Source organism: Ammospiza nelsoni, chromosome 6 (assembly GCF_027579445.1).
Source record: "Ammospiza nelsoni isolate bAmmNel1 chromosome 6, bAmmNel1.pri, whole genome shotgun sequence".
NCBI classification, from domain to species: domain Eukaryota; kingdom Metazoa; phylum Chordata; class Aves; order Passeriformes; family Passerellidae; genus Ammospiza; species Ammospiza nelsoni.
Window position 1 is genome coordinate 6,473,763 of NC_080638.1, and position 21,587 is coordinate 6,495,349.

A 21,587-nucleotide genomic window follows, 5' to 3' on the forward strand; every position below is an offset into this window, starting at 1 on the left:
ATACAAGGATGATAGGTTTCTATGATGGGCAATAAATAATGCATCAGGTTCCAGCTCCAAACTTCAAACTTTCCTCATACTTGAAGGAATGACTGTTGAGATCCATATGCCAATGAAAAATGGACACACTGGTTAACTGATTTATTCCTGAAAATATTTTCCTTATTCATAGTATGTAATAGAAGATAAATGAGGAACGCCACACTTTGTCAAGCAGTATTAAAACTGCTTGTTAATCTAGCTGAGAGTTTTAGGGATGCAATTTTAAAATCGTTATTTCAGTATTTTATCATTTTCTCACTGGGTGCTTTGATTTGCTTACCAGGGTTGTACTTTATCTGGTTCTCTTTAACAGGTTTTCAGTGTATAGCTTTGATCTGGAATAACTAGGACAGAGGAGGGTTTTTAGCAATTCTTTTCTTACATGGTAAATGGCATTTCCTCACAGATATGATATGCATAGATATGTTAAGAAACCATTTTTATTGGGTCTAGTCGCATAACAGATGTGGAAGTACAAGTACTCAAAGTCCATAAATTATGGAGATACAAGGGCTAAATTTTCCTTTACTGAGAATGTCTGTTTTGGATGGGAATAGCAAATGAAGCAGGGCAGCTTTCAGGAAAATGTACTTAGCTGTGTGCTGTGCATGGTTAAGTGTGTCCAGACCACAAGGACTGGCCTGCATTTGATCCCCATTGACCTCAGTGAGCCAAAAATCCATAATTCAGTGTTTTGCTGAACTGGGCCCAGCTTCATTTGACTCCAGGTGTCTGTGTAGCTTATAACTTACTGTTGATATCACAAGGAATAAGAAGACAACTTTTTTTTAATCTGAACTATACTATATTTGGTTATGAGACCTTTTCGTTGGAAAGCTAAAGTTGAGAGGAACACAAGATACTCTCAGTAAAATGAAAGTAGGTCCTAAAGAGCCCAGTATCATTCCTTGTTTGTATATGGAAGACCAAGAACATTTCAAAATTTAAAAACTAATTCTAAGGGCAGGAAATAGATATTTTTGTTTTTTCTTTCCTATGGTGCTAGTTCATATAGAGAGCAAAATTGCTGTGGGAACAGAAACCTTGCCTGCATATAAAAGTAAATACCTTTGCAACCCTGTAAATGGATTTTTCAGAAATGGATAAACAGTCAGAGCATACTTTCTCTAACAATTCCCAGTTTGATGCTTAGCTAGGCCATTTCACTGTATTTAAAGGGTCATGATTAAAATAATACCTAGAAAGAAGTGAAGAGTAGAATCTTTCCTAAGAGATATGTCATTTCAACATTGCTTTCAGCCAGAACTAACGAAAAAGTCCAAGTATCAAAATATTTTGCTGAATTGAAAGGCTCAGAAAAATCTCAGATTGATAGTATAAGAATAAAACCCTCTGATTTAAAATGTTTTACATGGTTTAAGTGTTTTAAGTTAGTGTCTCCACAGGGCTGAATGGGAACTTCAGGTTTGGGCATTCAGCCTCTTTGGTTGGGCCATTTGCTCAAGACCTGGGCTCGATGATCCCTGGGGCCGCCTCCCACCTTAGGATGTTCTGTGATTCTGCTGTGTCACTGTGATATTTTCTGAAAAATCCTCTTTGCCCGGGATTTTCTCCTGGGAAGCTGAGAAGCCCCAGAGAGGAATGAAAACAATAATTATCTGATTGCTGCTCCTGTGTTTGCTGCTTTGGAAGGTGGCTTGGGCATTGTTTGCCAACAGGTGAATGTTTGATTGGTTCCATGTGAATTGCTTTTAATTAATGACCAATCAAAGCCAACTGTGAGTGACTCTCTGAGGAGTCATGGGTTTTTATGATTCATTCTTGTTAAACCTTCTGATGTATCCTTCTGTTTTCTTTAGTATAGTTTTAGTATAGCATGTAATGTAATATAATGCAATATATTATAATGCAATATAGTATAACGCAATATAGTATAACGCAATATAGTATAATGCAATATAACATAACATAACATAACATAACATAACATAACATAACATAACATAACATAACATAGTATATCAGCCTTCTTAGAACTTGGAGTCAGATTCTCATCTTTCACCTAACCTGGGGAGTGCCTTCGAGGGTGCCAGGTCATCCCTGCAGCTTCCCCAAAACCCCCATGGAGTCACACCTCCACCTTGTGCTGCCTTACATATTTCTCATTCACCAGAATGAGTAATAAAAACCCATGACTCTTCAGAGAATCACTCACAGATGGCTTTGATTGGGAAAAATATTTATAACAAATAGGAGATGCTGCAGGGTTGTGCTTTTCTCTCCCCCTTTGCAAAGAAAAATAGATGTTTTGTAGCATTTCATGTCACATTGCTTGTTTCCCCAGTTCATTTGTTTTTGCAACAATGCAAACTGTTCAATTGTTACCTGCATAGCTGTAGAAAATTATTTCATGTGGTCCTGTAAAGAAACAGTAAGGATTATAGGTACAGCCTCTCACAATTCTCTGTTAATGGAAATAAACCTATAGTTTAGTGTATTTCCAAACTTCTCCCAGCCTTTCCAGTGAGGGTGAGTTAGTGCTGGCATTCTGCAGCTCTTTGTTTTGTCACTAAATCAGATCTGGGGGAGACACTTTTCCCAGAGAGGGTGGAAGCTGAACGCTCTCAGGCTGGCATTGTGGCTTCAGGAATTGGGCAGGAGCACTCTGCAATGTAAGAGCCTGAATGAGGGCTGTGGGACTCCAGGGGCTCTCCAAAATGCAGTTTATTCCACCCAAGAGGTTACAGCAGTCCAGGGTGGTGGGTGACAGAGCTGTGCCCACAGCTGTCAACTCCAGCTGCAGGCAGGCCTGAGACCCTTTGGTTTTGGTTACACTGCATTATATACTGTTCTTTTGGTTACAATGCATTATATAATTTTCTTTTGGTTACAAATGCATTATATACTTTTCTTTGTTGAGCATCTTCATAGAGTAGAACCAATCTATACCTTAACTTTTATCTCTAGCCTATCATAACTACTGTAATTACCATATTCATGGTACTGTTCTCCAATCACTAAAAGCCAGTACATTACAGTTTAAGCTAGAAGTTGTTTTTCAGTTTTCTTGCAGTGGAAAATTCTGAGACCTTTTTCCTATTTACCACTTTGCTGGCTTGTTTGCCTGTGCTCTCTTTCTGCTTGGTACAAACATCTCCTTGTTTGGGGTGGGTTTATCCTTTGCCCTAAGACATAAAAACCCCTTCTAACTAACACACCCTTTGCCTCCTTGGTTATCCAGTCACACTGGCTCAGCAATTCTTTTCTTCTATATCAAAACTTGCTTTTATCTCCATTCCTTCATCAGACTCCACATTTAAAAATCTTTCTGCCAAGCACACATACCTGTGAGACTTTTTTGTCAAACTTTCATCCTTCCCAACACTGCAATAACACATTCTGGGCACAAATTGGGCTGCAGCTTTTACGGACCCTTAGCACACAAACGTTTTCAAGCTGGGGCCCAGGGAGATGCCCAGATGCAGGCTTGGGGCAGAGGAGCAAGTGGGGATGAAGCCCTGTGGAGCTCAGCAGGAATTCTGTCCTGGATTCTGTGGGAGGCCCTCAGAGCTGAGGGCCTTTAATCTGATGATGTATGATGGGAAGACTGCTGTATCTGTGATGTTAAAAAATTTCTCTGCTACTTGGCAGGTTTTATCTCATCTTTGTAGAAGGAAAAAACTAATAAAATTAAAGATGTGCCATCATGTTTATTCACCCATCAGTCTTAGCTTCTGCTTGTGAATTTCACACATTCTGTGATTTTTTTTTTTTCATTCTTCTTTTACTGTTACAGAATGATTCTGATTCTTATGCAATTACTGATTTCAAAGGAAGCTGTCCTGCAGTGGGGAAGTTGTATTGTTGGAAGAAGTCCTTGAGCAGTGTGTCAGGATTAGTATGTACCTGTTTTGCATTTTGTAGCATTGTGGTATTAATGCTCTGAATAATATGTGGACGATTATTATGTGGATCATTGGTAGGGTGCAAGGTTTACTGCTCCTGTCATGCATTACCTTAAAACTGGGAATCATTCTTTCATTTTTATAGCTGAGCCTTGTTGTGCTGCCTTGGGGTCATTCCTTCTTCAGCAGTGACACTGCCTTTGGAGGGAGATAACTAATTTTATGGGGACTTCTATTAAAAGTCAAAGAGTTGCTTTCTGTGTATTTTTAATTTCAGGGCCTTTGGGTTGATGTTTCTCTAGCACCCATCAAACAGTGTTCCAGTATAGTCACATAAAGCCATTCCTGCAAAAAGTCACTCTATCAGTTTTTTTTCCCTCTGATTCTCAAGTTACTTTATTGTTTGCTGCTGCTGACAAATGACTTTTTAGCTTGATATAAATGTATATTGCTATTTTTGCTGAATCATAGAATTGTGACCATACTACATTTAATCTAAACCATTCATTTATTTGAATTATTTCATTTTTATTCTAGGTCTTCTTAGTACATGCTTCATAGTTCTGAATGCATTTAAGAAAACTAGCACTTATTTTGATAGATTTGAAGCTGAAATTTTCTGCCCTACAAGACCGTTCTGTAATTCCCCAAGAAAATGAGCTGTGCTAGTTCTGGGTAATCTGTTTAGTTCTGTGGAGGGCTTTTTCTATTATTATTTCTATTTTTCTATATCTATTACAGCAGGTTCTGCAGATTCTGCTCAAACACAGCTTTATTCATATGATTGGCTTCAACACAAATGTTTGTAGTGGACTGGACTGTGCATTTCTCAGCTCAAATAACTACTGAAAAGCCTGTGTAAAAGGAGCCATTTATAAAACTCAAAACCCAAACAAAAAAAAACCAAAACAAAAATCTATCACATTTTAGCATTTAGTTAATAGAACATGTAAGAAAGTGTCACACTCAATGTCACAAATATGAAATTCTTATCTCACTTGAATTTGCCTTAGCTTCAGTTATTGATTGATATATTTTTCTTTGACTTTTATTTTTACCTAAGAGCCAAAGCATCTCCTCCTCAGGATGGGATAGCAAAGGAATTTGTTACCCTGAGCAAATGGAACAAATTGTTCATTGAACACCTTAGTAAAAGTTGTATCCATCCTCTCCATCACCTTCTCTTAGGTTTGGATAGTGTAAAGTGTAATTTCCCCAGGGTAATTCCACCATGGCAAAAGACCAAAAAAAGAGGTAAAGATGTAAGCCTGATTAGTTTTCACTTTTGTAAACAATATGTATTAAATTAATTTGTTTATGCATTGGTGGTACTCATAGTTTCTTATATACTCTTGCATAGATATTTTATGCTATTCTTTGAAGGCCTCATAAAAAATTCAGCACACAGAAAGATATACTGTAATTTCTGAGGGAAGATCCAGAAAATGTGAATGGAAATCTTTCTAGATGAACATGCATGATTAAGGCATCTCTTGTATTTTGAAAAAGTGTGTCACAAGCAAAAGAAAAGAAACATTGCAGCGTAAATGAAACTTTGTCATAATATCATAAGGAAATTACAATGTCTAAGAAAAGAGCCCATAACAAGAAGATTTCATAAATATTTATCATGTGGGATTTCTCACTATTTAATAAAAGCTGTTCATGATTATATGAAATGCAAGCTTTGATAATTCAAGAAGGATTGCAGTAGTTTTGAATGAAAAAAACAGAGTTTTGAGAGCAGTTTAGGATGGGACACATTCATTTTTTAAAATAGAAAGACAAAAATTCTTCCTCTCTCCAAAATATCTTTGGCAAGGTCCTGCCAAATGTTTTTCCAGGGGTACTTGAATACTGCTCTGTAGAAATGGAATCTCCATCATGGACAACACTCTGCCTTCTTTTCTGAAAGGCACACTCCAAAATTCTGACTCTTAAGCAGAAGAATGTAATGGCCCACATAGATTTTATGAGGATGGACAGCTGGTTCTGTTGACACAGGGAAAAAGTTCCTTGAGCCACTCAATTTGCTCTTGGCAGATTTCCAGTTGGTGCTGTGTGGCATCGACTATAAGGCTGCACTAGGAATATTTATTTTTAACATTCCAGGTAGAATAATGAATGAGTCTGCAGTAAATTAGGCACAACATGCCTTTAATCTGATGATGTATGATGGGAAGACTGCTGTATCTGTGATGTTAAAAAATTTCTCTGCTACTTGGCAGGTTTTATCTCATCTTTGTAGAAGGAAAATTTAATAAAATTGAAGATGTGCCATCATGTTTATTCACCCATCAGTCTTAGCTTCTGCTTGTGAATTCACATATTCTGTGATTTTTTTTTTTTCATTCTTCTTTTACTGTTACAGAATGATTCTGATTCTTATGCAATTACTGATTTCAAAGGAAGCTGTCCTGCAGTGGGGAAGTTGTATTGTTGGAAGAAGTCCTTGAGCAGTGTGTCAGGATTAGTATGTACCTGTTTTGCATTTTGTAGCATTGTGGTATTAATGCTCTGAATAATATGTGGACGATTATTATGTGGATCATTGGTAGGGTGCAAGGTTTACTGCTCCTGTCATGCATTACCTTAAAACTGGGAATCATTCTTTCATTTTTATAGCAAACCTATTATCAGCTTATATAACACTACATTTTTAGTCAGCAGAGCTTCAGGTGATGCTCCAGCTCAGAGGTAAGGGATTGCTTTGGCTTAACTAATATTTTCCCAAAGCTTATATTAATGTGTTTACTTAAAGCTATGGTCACACTAAGAAGCAAAATTGCAGGCTGCATGAAGACTCTTGATAAGGAAGCAGGGAAAATCTATATCAGGAAGATCAAAGAAACACCGGAAGTTAATTATAAATTAGCACAGAAGAGTAGCTGCCAAAGCACTTTAATTATTACTGGAGGTTAACCAACCGTGGTATGATCTTGTGTGTTGGTTAAGTTTACACCAGAGATCTTTCATTGTGTTCATTTGCACCTAAGATAACTGAAGGATGAATGACTTCCAGTCTAAAAGAAGACACTGGAGATGTCATTGCCATTTTTTGACGTTCTTTACATCATAGTGCCTTCTACATTGAGGGCAATTAGAAAACCCCATTAAAATAAGATGTAGGATTGAGAAGTAAAACTAAATTTCACTGTTAAAATATTTTTTTCCATGCTGAGATCAGTAAAGAACCTAAAACTTTATCATTGATTTAGTTTCAAAGCTGACACCTATCAGAGCACAGTGTGTCTCTGTTTTAGAATACATCTGGTCAAGACATAAGCATTTATTTGATGACTTTTTATCACCTGCATTCTCCAAAACATGCTTTCTTTCAATCTGAAAAGTATATATTATACTCGTTATATTATATATTATACTCGTGATAAAGGAATTATTCAAAGAGAATTATTTATTTGATTCATATGAGATTATTTTCTTGCTTATGAATCAGCAAGTTCTAATTAGAGCCAATGGAAAAACTTTTAACAATTCAAAAGTTCATTTACTCTGTTCTCTACCATTGCTGGTCCCTGTGGTTTCATTGAAACTATTTCAGTTTTTTAAAAACTAGAGTTGTGCACATTCGTGTAGAAATTCTCAGTCTTGGGTTTATGCCAAATCTTCTGCGTAACTGGAAAAAAAGACTTTTGCAGCAATTCTTTATATATTTGAAGGTTGTTATTGTATATTCCATAACATGTCTTCTGTAGGTGAAACAATGCCAGATCTTTCAGGTTTTCCCCACAGAACGTGGTCAGATTGTGTTGCATTTGTGGGGCTCCCAGACAAAGGGAGGAATGATGAATCTGACTCCATGTTCTCAGAAGACTAACTTATTATTTTATGATACTATATTATATTAAAGAATGCTATACTAAACTATACTAAAGAATACAGAAAGGATACTTACAGAAGGCTAAAAAGATAATAATGAAAACTCGTGACACTTTCCAGAGCCCCGACACAGCTTGGCCCTGATTGGCCAAAGAGCCAAAACAACTCACAGCAGAATGCAATGAAACAATCACCTGTGGGTAAACAATCTCCAAACACATTCCATATGAGCAAAACACAGGAGAAGCAAATGAGATAAGAATTGTTTTCCTTTTTCTCCAAGGCTTCTCAGCTTCCCAGGAGAAGAATCCTGGGCAAAGGGATTTTTCCAGAAAATATGGCTGTGATAAGATGGTGTCCATTATCCATGCTACTATCTTTGATCCCCAAGGGATCTGCCTGAAAAAAATATTAATACACAACAAATGCATACAGAACTAGACAAGACAGAGGCACCAATGAAGAAGAGCATGATGAGTGTGTGCAGTAGAGTTAGAATGTATAAATAAGTGCATAACGTAAATAATGAAGGGTTTCTGCTCAATCATAATGGTTAGTCGTACAGGAATTCTGTTTTCCTGCAGACTCCAATGATTGCAGAATGAAAATTTGAGAATTTGAGAATTTTCATATCATTGTGTCTCACAATAGTTATTTCCAGGGTTCTTTGGGAAAGCTTAACGAAAGTATATCCCCTTAACTGAAATTATCACATGAAAAGGGAAACAAACTCTCAAATTATACATCTGCAGCAAAGTTGGGGGCCGTCTTCTTCAGTATGAAATCAAGCTGCATCATGAGTAATAGGTTCTTACAGTAAAAATTGGTCTACAATATTCAATTGAAATTAGACACATTATTATATTAAAAAATAGCTGAACCAGAATGTGCTTACTTCTATGTCATTCTTGATCTTTGGCTCTCTCTTTATTATCCCACAACTACCTGAATATAGTGAAACTTGTTTACTTCCATTGAAAAATCGGCTGTGCAAGCAACAGAACCCCTTTGGAAATATTGTGACGGAAGAGAGAAACTTGGCCAGTGCGACAGCACATTGATTTTCAGCTGCAAGGTGGGAGGTCTTTCTATAAACAATGCACTGGAATGGGTCATAGAATAAACCCTTTTCCACCGCACCATTGATAGTGGGTTAACCCCAATGCAAGAACACATAATGCAGCTGCCACAATACTCTATGTTTAGGGGTGGCTAGATTGCCAAAAATGTATTCTTGGGGCTAATGCTGAAAATGTATTTTTACCAATTTCTGTTGAATGAGTTATACACATGTTAAAAAGTGTGATAACTCTAGTCATTGCTTTAATATCACTTCCTGGCTGTTGCTTGCAAGAGCAGTGAAGATAAATCTGCTACGTGCCCACCTGCTGCTTTTCTGGATTGTTTTCAATGTTCTCACTGGGAGGCATCAGACTGCAAAAGTGCTACAGGGAGGAAAAGGCTGTCTACCTAACAGCAGCCCTAACCCTAACCCTAACCCTGTTTTGATTACAGCCAATGTGAAAACTGATGGTTCCTGAAGTGTACGAAGTTGAGCTACCTCCTATTTACACAAAATGGAGCAACTCCAGCCAAGTCAGTGGCAACAGTCCAGAGCCATACCAAAATCAGAGAACTTCAGCAGTGCATTCTTCCTTTCCTCAGTCCATGGGGGGATCCTGAACAAAACTCACAATGGAAGCTGAATTCATCAACGTTTCAAGCAGAAAATGTACTGGCATCTGCCTGTCTTTCAAGCTCAGATTAATTTGGCTGTGTGTCAGCTGGTTCACAAAAAATGTTCCAATTTGCAGATTCTTGCAATCAAAAATTAAGCAAAAAAATATCCTGAGGAGTGTTTTTAGTATTCCAAATGTGCCTGTAAATTTCTGTGTGTCTTTGATATCCTCGGGCAATATTTGTGCCATTGATTTCTTTCTGAGGCTTAATCTGCATTTTAAGGTGCCTTATGATTATCTCAGAAGTACAGGTGCGGAATTTTCTAAAAAAAAAAATTAAAACAAGATGTTTCTGAGGCACAGGATGAGCTGGTTATGGCATAAAAAGCCCTACTGTATCAAGCTTTTACTGCCTACTGTTTCTGTCCTCTCTATTCCTAAATCCTATAAATTTTCCAACTCTAAGTAGTGTTTACTGGAGGGATTATTTCAGTCAGATCCTTATGCATGTTTCTCTACCCAATGGCCAGCTTTATGTGCCAGATACATTGGTTTCATTCTCAACATGTTCCAAGTCTTTCTGCCTGCTTTTCAGGATGACTTTGTAGATGAAGTTTGTGTACTTCAGTGATAATCCTGGAATTTGTTACTGGTTTTTCTTTTCTTTTTCTCTTAAATTATATTTAATTATTTTGTTGGCAACTTTTTTCTTTAGCTTTTTGAAACCTGTCTATAAACAAATTAGGGGGAACAAATTTTGCTGCAACTGGATTAGGAACCTTGGACACAGCATCAATTACATCACATTTGAAATAATAAATCCATTTTCTTATTTCCTTCCACATATTAATGAGAGATACACAAAGAAATTAAATTTTTACCATTTGATGGACTATTCCATTAGTTTTTACATTTAGATTGATTTTTGTTTTCCATTTAAGAAAGAATGTACCTTTTTATAAAATACCCTTTGGTCTGAATTGTTCAGGTGTGAGTAAACATGATTCAGTTTTATGTAACATGGCCTATTAGTTATGCTTATGCTAGGGAGCTTTTAGCCTTTAAGAATAGCATGTTGCTTTTAAAATTAATTTGTAATTTATATAATATTTGCCAATGTAGCGTGCATTGTGTGACATACAAAAATCATGTTGCAACTGTCTGGAAAAACTCAAGAGACCTTTGTTGACAGATGCACAGCTTGAACCTAAGTTGCCAAATGTACCTGCAGTGTCTGGTACCTGGTAACTCAGGACAACCTTTGCAATTAGATAAGTGAATTTAATTCTTTTGCTCTACTGTACATGTGATGAAAGCTGATGTACTGGAATTAAAGGTAATTGCTCAGAAATCTTGAGTGTCTTGGGGTGTTTTTCCTCCCTTTTTAAAGCATGGTCTTGCACAGAAGGATGATTTAAAAGAAGTTATAGTGTTTGCCAGCAATAATCTACTAGGAGGTTTGGTGGCATTTGAAGCGTTATCAGGATGTATTGTGTTCTCAGTAAGAATTAATTGTGTGAATCATAAGGACAAATGCATTTCTTGAAACTAGGCAACTTTCCCTTACACCATTCCAGCGCCATTACTTGCAGGGACCAGAGTGTCCAGTCATGTAATGGAAGCCATTTGCAGAGAGAAATAATTTCAAGAGTCCCCCCCCAAAAAATTCAGCATCTAGGAGAAAATGAGAAACCCCAAGTTGATACTTTTGTAAGCAATTTACAAATTGATTAATATACAGCACTTTGGGGAAAAAAAGAGTGTCACTATATCTGGCTTGTCTCATACTTTCACAGGAATTTGGTCCTTGTGGGCCTTTCAGAGGGTGCCCTTCCATGGTAACCCTGGTATGTGGTATTTGCTGGGTCCCCAGGACGAAGGAGGAATTGAGTATCTGACACCATGTTCTCAGAAGGCATATTATTTTATGTTATGTTTGTTATAGTATATTAACTATACTAAAGAATAGAGAAAGGATACAGACAAAAGGCTTAACAAGAATGATAATGAAAACTCATTACCTTATCCAGAATCCTGACACAGCTAGACTGTGATTGGTCATTAAGTAAAAACAATTCACATGTTGGATAAACAATCTCCAAACCACATTCCAAAGCAGCAAACACAGGAGAAGCAAATGAGATAATTATTGTTCTCCTTTTTCTCTGAGGCTTCTCAGCTTCCCAGGAGAAGAAATCCTGGCGAAGGGATTTTTCCAGAAAATGTGACCATGACACTGGTACTCACGGTTTGTTAGCTCCAGTAATTATCCACAGGGATGGAATCCAGGCCTGGGGTAGAGCTGCAGAACTGAGCAGTGTTCACTCCTTACATGTGGCTTTTCAATTGTGACTGGGGGCTTCCAGGTCAATGTTCCCTGCCATATTTAAATTGACTGTCTTGAGGCGTTGTGGGTCTTGAGAGATGGGGGCATTGGGTGTAAATCTTGAGTGAAGAAGGTTGAAAACTGAAAACAGATTTTATTTATTTGTTTTTAAAGCTATTAGAGTCAAAGAATTAAAATGGTTATGTGTGGTTGACAAGCAGGAAGGCAGGAAAGCAAAAGATGGAATTGCAGTGTCTTGGCACATGACTGTTGCACAAACTCCGTGACCAGACTGTGTCAAAGCAGATTAATCCAGTAGTTATCAGCCCCAGTTGTAAGCAGGCAGTTGTGTAAATGCTACATGGGATACTGCCAGCAGGACTCTAGTTTAGACCCTTCTGTGGGCAGGAATTCGGTCAGGCGCATTTTGATTTGAAAGCAGGGGGCAGGCTCAGCTGGTTCCTTTGTCTTTCATACCAATTTAACACCTCCTTTCCATTGCTCCCTCCACTTCCCTCCCATTTCTTCATTTCTCCAAACTGACACTCTGTCAGGTTTTCCTTAACTGGCCAGGCAATGAAAGGGCACCATGGGGTTGGCCCTCTTTGCACCACTTGGCTGAAGTGGGGTACCAACATTGTGCTGCATTGGGATCTCACTGCTGGGCAAATTATGAAAGAATCAGTGCAGATTTTAATTTTAAACAAGTACTTTCTGTACCACTAGATATTACTTACAAAAACATCGGATAATTTTTTGATGAAAATAGGTTACACTGGCTTTTGCTTTCCTTTAAAAGATAAAATATGTCATGGTTTCTGGGGTCATGTTTTTCCATTTGTTTTGAAACAGAAGGGACTTTTCCTTACAAATGGCATTCAAACATAGCCCATTCTCTTTTAAATTTTTTTAAATTTCTTTCTTTTTCAGTATTTTCCCTCCCTTGTGTTCAGCTTTGCTAAGGGCTGTTCAAGTGACAGTCAATTATTAGTCTACACTGGAAAACTACTTGCTACTTGTACAGGACTACTGCACCCCTCTGCTCCAGGAGAAGAATTGTTAGTCTATAAACACTTTGCCCTTTGAGGTTCATTTCAGAGTACATTTAATTTTCTACAGCCCTCTGTGCTCTCTCTCATTCTGGTGAGATGTAGAATGACTGACTCTAATGTGCTGGACAGGTAAGATCATAGCCCTGATGAGGAGAAACTCTTATTCACCTTACAAAATCGTGGAGCAGGTGACAGAGAATGTTTCCAGGAGTGAAAATTTAGGAAATGGGGAAAGACTGTGATAATGCCTAGTCTCTGTCTGCCCTTGCCTTGTAAATTTGTGTGTCAGATGTAGGGTGCATTGACAGAGTGAGAATTTTACATGAGTTCTGCATCCCCTGGAGAAGATTTCAAGTCATAATTGGAGGCAGCCTGAATAAATATGAATCAGTAATGCGAGACAAAAGACCAGAATCCATTCAGATCCATTCAATTCCCAAGTGGGAAGGAGTGAGCAGCTCTTTGCAGAACACCAGTGGGGCACTTGCTGCACCCCTTGTGGCTACTGATGCTTGTTTCTCCACATCACAAAATCTTAGCAGAGTGGGCAATGAGAACACTGCTGGAGCTTAAGCTCAAAATCTGTCTTTGCCCTGAGAACCAAATTTTGTTGTTTATGCCTCTGATATTTAATGTCTCACCCCAGATTAAATTTGACCTAGTGAAACAAAGGTTTATGCTTTTCCTACTGTTCTCTCACAATCATGGAATCTGAATTTTAGTATAAATGATATTTTAAGTATTTGGGTGGTGGTTGTTTTTCCAATAGAGGCATGAGAATCCCTGCCTGCCTGTTAGATTTTAGTTGTTCTGCAGCTGCAGTGAGCTGTGTGTGAGTAACAATTCTTTAACCAAATAATAGTCTGGGATTTCAAGACTTCAGTCCTACACTCTTGCATACCCCATCCACTTCCCTTTCAAACAATCCCTTGTAAAAGGGAGGAACTTCTTTTACCCCCAGAATCCTTTCCAGGGCTGGGAGTAAAGTCAAATGTCAGTGTTGAAATAAATTTAAAAGTTATATGTTTCATGTGCTTCTTTCTTGGATGCAGAAAACTTCTAGTTTTCTACAGTATGATTACTTCCCAAAGCATAAATAAATAGGACAGATTAGTCTTGCTTGGTGTTAGCAAGATCAGTCAGACCTTAATGAACTGTTGCATAGAAATTGGCCTTTGGAGAATTCTCTCACAGCTGCTAGTGAGATAGATAAAAAATTCCAAAATTTACTTGAAATTATTTGAACCTCTCCATACCTCGTGTAAATAAGATTCTGTTATCTTATAAAATGATGTTTAAAAAAAAAATTTGAATCCAAATCAGATTGGTTCATAGGCTGTGGCTCAGTACATCCGACCTGATCCAATTGTAAGATAAATGGAAAGATGTAGGCTCTGCTTCTAGTCTGAAATCACAAATGTTACTGCCACTAATGAGAACAAATCCCTGAATTGCTTTTAAGTACTCCAGAAAGCAAAAGTTACTTACTGCAGCTGACTACTTTGCACAATTAGTGGATCCTCATCCTAAGATAATGGCACTTACCTGCCAACACAGAGTCAATTAACAGCTCTGAAGATTTCACAAGACAGCAGTAATTTCTGTCACCACAGGGACATTAGTACACTTCAGAACTAAAAGGGACCTGAAGGAATGTGGCTATTAGTAAATGCCCACATTTTTGTGCGTTCAAAGTCAGTTTCATGTGGGTTGATCCCGCTGCATAAATGCAGCTATACATTCATAATGAGCATCATGTTCCATTTGATGATGTCAGTGCCAATCCAGGAAGATTGCACTGAGGTGATGAAAGAATCCTCTGTTGACTGAAGTTAATGGGACTTGCTTTTCGAGCATTTAAATGAAGAGGTAGTGCTGGGTTCAGAGTCCCTAGATAACTGGAATCTATCAATGTTAACACAGTGGGATTACCAAACAAAGAGAGGCAGCAGGGTAATTCTGGTGCAGGCAGCTGGAGAGAGGACTCCCTTCCCCCTTTTCCCAGCACATGAAGAAATTAGTAACTTGTCCCCATGATATTTTCTGAAAAATCCCTTCACCAGGATTTTTTTCTCCTGAGAAGCTGAGAAGCCTCAGAAAAGAAATGCAAACAATAATTATCTGATTGCTTGGAATGTGGTCTGGAGGTTGCTCACCAACAGGTGCATCTTTGATTGGTTCCATGTGAATTGTTTTTAATTAATAACCAATCCCAGTCCAGCTGTGTTAGACTCTCTGGTCAGTTATGGGTTTTTATTATTCATTCTTCTTAAGCCTTCTGATGTCTCCTTTCTCTTTCTTTAGTACAGTTTTAGTCTATAATCGCTGATGTTATATGATATTATATAATTAATATAATATAATTGATAGGGTATGATATAATATAATATGATATATAATATAATTGATACGGTATAATATAATATAATATAATATAATATAATATAATATAATATAATATAATATAATATAATATAATATAATATAATATAATATAATATAATATAATATAAATCAGCCTTCTGAGAACTTGGAGTCAATTCTCATCTCTCACCTCGTCCTGGGACCCACAACACCATTAATTAATTAATAACCACAAAATGCAGCCAGCAGATGTCCTGCATTTTCATGCTGGAGGCAGAAACAGTTGCTTCAAAATAGATGTGTAGAAGTGAGGATCAAGAGTGGAAATTGCTTTAGAAGCTACTGGGAGATTTTAATCCCCTTCCGTGAGAATTTTAACTCTGTCATGAGATAGCTGTAGGCCACAGGACACACACCAGAAAGAACAGAATAGTTCTCAATGCCATGGGGATCAGTTGTGCGAAACTCAATGGCCTGGTAATTTCTTTCCTCTTTTTTTTTTTTTTTCAGAGTGTGTGAGGTGTCCTTTCAGGCACTGTGGAAAAGCAGCATTGCATTCTGCTGCTTTCTGTTCAGGTACTCTGCATCACAGCAGGAGGAATCTGATTGAGATACAGATGGTCGTGTATCTGAGACTGAAACAGAAAAAATATAGAATATGTAGGATATTGCAAGTTTTTCTTTGATTAAAGGACACGCATGTCCACATTAATTAAAAAATCAACCACCCACACTTTTATTTTTCTCAGGCGCCATCTTTGCTTTCATTGCTAAGGACACAATAAATCAATCCTAATTAGAAACCTAATTGAACAGTCCAAGGAGTAATCAATATTAAACCAAATGTTTCCAATGATGATCTGTCAGTTTTCTTTTTAGGCTGCTGCCAAAGTCATATCTTTAATTGCCTCTTTTAAATTGATTTCTACAAAGATCTTTCAGCTGGATTTTAAACCAGCACCTAGTGGACTATCTAGGTTCATCATAAATCAGTAGCCTTATTAGTAATTTGAAAGTCAAATGACTAGGTGACATCTAGTAAATTAATGAAAACTAATAGGTGGAAAAATATTATTTAAATATTTATAAAAACCCCACCACTCTCAGCTAAATCCCAAACTCTCTCTGCAACAGCGTTTCCACTGACACGTATCAGCTGATTTATGCCAGCTGAGGATCTTATGCTTACAGGAGGAGGCAAATTATGAGTTTTCCTTTTTTGTTCTAAATAATTTACACTAACATGTGAATAAAAGAGAGTATGAGAAACACTGTAGTAATCAAGAATTGAAAGAATGATGCTTGCCTGTCTCAAGAGCAGTGGCAGCAAAGAGTCAGCATAAAAACCCAGGGTATTTAAAGCTGTGCATTGCTGGGACAAATCCTTTCAGTTTGAAGAAAATTATTGGAAAATTCCATAAGAATTTCAAGCTTTCCGATGAAAATATAAATTAATTTTTTTAAAATAAGTATTCAGCTGAATTTTTTTCTGAATTTCTCTGAAGCCAAATGTGTGGCAGATCCTGACACCTCTGTTACAGGTGGAAAAAATAAATCAATGTGTTGTGGAGGAAAGAAATGCAACAATACTCTCTTCCCCCTCAACCAAAAATCAAGTTCTAAACTTTGGAAATTTTCATATGTATATATCCACTAACAAAATTTCAATGTGATATGAAGAGACCCATTTCTGACTGTTTAAAGTTTGAGTTTTCCTAGAGGATTGTCAGTGAAAAGTTACACAGTTGTGTTCTTTGGGACCTTAACTGATTACATCTTTAATCTTTGCAAAAATACAGTGAGTTTTATAAAATAACTTATGAAGTATAAGAACAAAACAAAAAAAATTTGGATTTTTAAAAAATTAAGTCCCTTCTCAAGAGACAGGGAGGATGAAAGTCTTCAAAGCTTTCAATATGTTTTGAGAAAAAGGAAAAAAAAATTAAGTCACAGGTGTTGAGAGTAATGGAGATGTGCTTGACATCTGCAAAGAAAGAGTGCAAATGCCCAAAATTTTGCTGATACATCAAGCAAAATCTCTGTGCAGGGAAAATAAATTGGTCTCCAAGTGAAAAAATGTAATTTTGGAAAATGACTTGGCATTCATTTAATAGCCCTGTAGCTTATGTTCAGTAAAATCAAACCAAAACCAAAAAAACCCCCAAAAAATCCAAACAAACCCAACTTCAGGGAAACTATAATTATTCACCTATATACCTGTTGTTTTGCTTGGTTTGCTTTGTTGCTAAATACTTGTCTAGTGTCCCGGACACTCCATGTAAGTATTCTGATATAAACATGTCTGGTAAATTAATGTGTATTAAAAATATAATATAATATAATATAATATAATATAATATAATATAATATAATATAATATAATATAATATAATATAATATAATATAATATAATATAATATAATATAATATAATATAATATAATATAATATAATATAATATAATATAATATAATATAATATAATATAATGTTATGTTATATTATATTTTAACTGGAATTTTTCAGTTATGCCTTCCAGCTGGAAATATTTAAATTATTTGGTATCAGGGAACCATTCACCTTCAGTCATTCTCCACACATGCCCTCTCTTCCTGTGATTTGTTTATGGTTTATTCTGATGTGTTACCATGCACTGTAAATATATATATCTTGATTTGTCGAGTGTCTTGGTAGCTAAAATGGTGCTATACCTGGGAGAGACATTTTCATAAACAAATATTTACAGCACATCTTATATTTGCCTATATCATGACATAAAACCACTTTATTTGCTTAAATTCTGTTCAGAATACGTCCACTGGGACAGCAGTTTTTTTAAAGAAATGCATATGGGGAAATAAGGGCCTAAAATATACAAAGGTGAAAATTTTTTTGGGTTTTTTTGTGTTTATTTTCATCTCTGCATTAACAAAGTGAAGCAGATGGTTGTCTGTCATCTTCCTTTTTAACATATTTTTTACATGCATCTATGCCAGCTTCAGAGAGATAATTGTGAAAAGGCTTTGTCTTACAAAGCAAGCCTTTTCAAGTAGAAATTGATTTTGAACATACTCGGGTGACACAATCACAGAGGGCACTTTCTTGAAGGGTTCAAGGCAGCTTTTAACCATAAGGGGAATGGAGTTTTTTAATGAATCTTGAGTGGTGAGAGCTAATGTATCTTTTGAAAACTAAGTGACTGAAATAGATTGTGCTTATATGAAGTGATTTATGATTTTTCAGAACTTTTACATTTAAAAAAAAAAAAAAAAAAAAGCCCAAAACAGCAAAAAACCTCAAATCCCTGCAAAGGATAACCAAGGCCCAAAGCCCCACTCTTTCCCTAGTACTCCTGAATCATTGGTATTCCACTAAAGAAATATTGCTTGAATGAAATTTAAGTAAGATCTTACCCCCAAATGAATGTATTAGATGTTAATTGCTAAACTTCAGCCTCCTTTAATCTACAGTGCTTTTTATTTACTTATGATTAAATTGATTATTTCCTTAACGTGAAGGATTTGAGAGTCTAAAATATTTTTTTCCAGCTTCATGAGTTGGCTTAATGAAAGACACTCTGGTTTTCTGCATCCATCACTCCTCATTAAAGCTATTTGTTTAGTTCAGTTAGCTGAGAGGTGCCTAGAGAGAACAATCAGTCCTGGCCAAAGAAAAATCTGATCTGCGACCCTAAACTTGGGAGATAGGAATCCCTCAGAAGTAATTCAAGCCTCTCTACAGTGGTCATTTGCTAGGCAGAACAAATTTTAAACAGTACCTTTTTTGAGAAATATGTATTTTTTTCAGAAATGACTGGTTTTGCTAGTTTGGGTTGGTTTATATTAAAAAAAAGGAAAGACAGGACAGTGATTGCTCTTAGAAACCATTAAGCATCTGCTTTGCTCCATTTATTTCCTCTTGAAAGGACAGGTGAGAAGGAAATCAAAGCCTCCTAAAGGTATTTCAGATTAGCCATCCAAAATCATGAATAGTTGCTGAAAAGGACATGTTTTGTTACCATGTTTCATTGCAGTTATTCAGCATTTACAGATTAAATCCCAGATATCCCCATTTATCCAGGGTCTGCTCCTAGTAGTTTCTATTTCCACACAGTGGTAGAAAGAGAGGGCAGAATTTATTTTTCAATGAGAAATACCCTAAAGTAATATAAATAAAAATGGCATTGAGAATGTTAGATTGGAGAATTTAGTGAACTCTAGCTTTTCAGAGCAGGCATTCAGTTACTTGCCACATAGTTCTAAGAGCTTCTGAGTTATCAGCATTAGATTTTGGCACATTACTTTTGGTATCATATAATTTCTTCACATGCTAAAGCATTTCAGAGTTTGGCTTAGTGTCCCTAAGTATAGAGTTGTATTGAACTGCAGTGTTTGAAGTACAGTGGGCATCAAATTCATCAAGAATTCTCTCTTGCACTTGTTATCAAATTTCAGTGATCACATTTAAGTATTTTAAAGAGGTTAAATGATACAAGTTCCGAATAAAATTAGAACCTTGATTAATAGTTAATGTTTTCTAATCTCTGGGTTTTCAGTAAATCAATATGACTCTTGAAGAAACCATATTTAATATCTGAGAAGTACCTTAGCTCATAGGGTTATATCTCTACAGAGACAAGCTTACTTTTCGTAATTCAGAGTAACCTCAGTGGAATATGATGTCAAATAGAATCTCATTTCTTATTTAAAGTATCTAAACTTTTAAATACATCCATGAGCAGAGCAAAAGGCAATGTATACTGCATGAAAGATTTCTTCAGACAGTTCTGTGCCAGCATCATATGAAACTCTCTTAGCATATTCATGAGGTCTGAACACCACAGTAATCTTACCTTGTGTTACTGGTTTAATAACAGTGTTCACTTTTAAAGTTAATTTCACTTTAACCTTTCTTTTTTATTATTAAATAGAGTTTGTTTCAAACCAGCTGGTGAAAATAATAGTGTATGCATATTTCTGGCATATCTTATTTGCATAGAAATAAAAGATTAGACAGAAGTAACTATTAGCTGCCTATCTTCAGTGTGGTGGTTGGTGCTAGAGCTGAAGAGAGGAAATTGCCATTCTGTTGTATTGCAAGGTGCTTTGTGACTTTCAAGTGTTAGTTTTCTGTCTTGAAATCTATCTAAATAAAGGGGAAATAAAATTGGATAGGTGAAATCCTGAATGTAGTTACACAGAAGATCAGGAAAAGATAGCTTTTTATCAGAGAGAAGATTTTTCACAAGTATCAAATATCAGACCTCTTATTTCTCAAATCTAACTCTTAGTCTTCAAGGGAGATTTACAAAGTGCTTTTAAGGTCCGAGATGTAAACTAGATGTTACTCCTCAAATTGTCTTTTGATATTTGCACTGCCTGATATTTTGTGTTATGTGGGATGGTATTTCTTCATGCAGATTACTTTGGCTGTATGAGCTTTATTGCTTTGTAGAAAAACAGAAACTTTTTCCTAATGTTTAACATTTCCTATTAAGAATCTATTTCTAAGCAAAGTTCATATTTATTCATCAGCAGATTGTAAAGATAATTTCCTGTCAAATCTTCTTCCCACAGAACATGGTTTAGCTCTTCCTGTGTTTTAACATTCAGAGGTCCACTTTGTTTCCAAAAGAGGTTAGACTTTGATTATTAGTGCACACTTATGAGGCTGAAATAATACTGAAACATTTCTGCCAACCTGGAAATTATGAGTGGAAGCAAACAATAAAATCCTCTGCATATATTTTAGTAATGTGCACATAAGGAAAAGCAATTTCATGCTGGGCCATGAAATTTATGGAATCCTCCTTTATGGAACTCACCCTATATCCAGCTCAGGACTTCTGCCACCATTTAGAGAACATCCTGCAGGTTGTCTTCTGCATTTTCCATTACTTGTATTCTTCTCTTGAATATTGCACTGAATTTTCATATGCCTAAAATTTGCTTGAATTTCAAAATAAAATATCTGAACTTTTGAAATGCTGTCTCTGCTTTCCTAGTTGCCATTTATATGCAGAAGTTATATATGTGGTTGATATGCAGAGTATCTACTCAGTACAAAGTGAATTAGGAGCTGGTTCTAGTGAGGAGAGGGTGAAGAGGTTTGATAAAAAAATCATCAGCAGAGTACAACATTTATTGTGAGCATGTTTTTAAAGAGTTTATTTCCCTGGATGCATGTCTTTAAATGTGGAGGCAAATTTTCTTGAATATGAGATAAATTTTGGGTTAAAAAATTGTATTTCCTGCAAACAAGTGCAAACAAGACCTGTGGTCTTGTTCCTTTTCCAGTAAACCATCTGCTGCCCTCCAATGAATCTCTCATTAACACACTGTATTTCCACTGTAGAAGGAGCAATGAATGGCACTGTGATCAATTTATATCAGTCATTCAAAACAATTTTATTTTTACTAC